Source organism: Pundamilia nyererei, unplaced genomic scaffold (genome assembly GCF_000239375.1).
Source record: "Pundamilia nyererei isolate P.nyererei 1_Seehausen unplaced genomic scaffold, PunNye1.0 scaffold00045, whole genome shotgun sequence".
NCBI classification, from domain to species: domain Eukaryota; kingdom Metazoa; phylum Chordata; class Actinopteri; order Cichliformes; family Cichlidae; genus Pundamilia; species Pundamilia nyererei.
Window position 1 is genome coordinate 1,326,652 of NW_005187446.1, and position 1,178 is coordinate 1,327,829.

The following is a 1,178-nucleotide window of genomic DNA, read 5'->3' on the forward strand; positions in this document are numbered from 1 at the left end:
GGACTTGGTCTGCTGTTCTGGTCTTACTCCCTCGAATCTTTCTGCTACTGAAATCCCCATAACTGACCACTTCCTCCTTTCATCTAACCTCACTCTCTGCTGCTCTTCTACCAAGCCAACCCGTCTCATCTCGTTCCGCAACATCAAGAACATTGATATGGACATTCTCATTACCAGTTTGGACAATGTTCAGATTCCGGACTTCTATTCTACTCCTGATGATTTGTTGTTATATTATAATAATTGTCTACACACTGTCCTTGATTCTCTGGCTCCTGTAAACCCCACTCTGCTTCCTTCGCTCGCTCTGCTCCCTGGTTTACCTCTGACCTCCGAGCTCTGAAGGCCAAAGCTCGGCAGCTAGAGCGTAAATATAAGAAATCTGGTTTAACTGTTGATTCAGAAATCTATAAATATCACGTACTTCAGTATAAAGACTCCATCAGCAAGGCCAAACAAAGCTTCTACTCTGGTATTATCAGTTCTTATGAGGGTAATGCAAGGACTCTGTTTTCAGTTCTCAACAAACTAATTCAACCCCCCAACGCTTTACCACCGCACTTCTATTCCTCTGAAACCTGCAACTCCTTGATGCTGTTCTGGACTACGAAAATCAATAACATCCACCAGCAACTCAGTTCAAATGTTGTGTCTGCGCCCTCTCCAGAACCCTTTCTCCTTTTTGAGCCATTTTCCACTTTTCATCTTCCAGATTTATCTGATATTTCCGAGTTCATATGTAAATCAAAGCCTGCCACATGTCATCTTGACCCCATGCCCATGGAGCTTGTGAAATCCTGCCTCTCTTCTTTACTCCCACTCATCTCTGCTATCATTCACTCTTCTCTCACCACCGATATCGTTCCCTCCTTATTCAAGACTGCTCCAGTCACTCCTATACTGAAAAAACCTTCTTTAGATCCTAACAACTTTAACAACCTCCGTCCGATTTCCAATCTACCCTTCATTTCTAAGATACTCGAAAAAGTGGTTGCAGGTCAACTTCATTTACACCTGGTTAATAATAACATCTACGAGAGATTTCAATCTGGTTTTCGCTCATGTCACAGTACAGAAACGGCTTTACTTAAAGTCACTAACGATCTTCTAATCGGAGCTGACTCTGGTCTTCTCACCATTCTCGTCCTTTTAGATCTGAGCTCAGCCTTCGACACCAT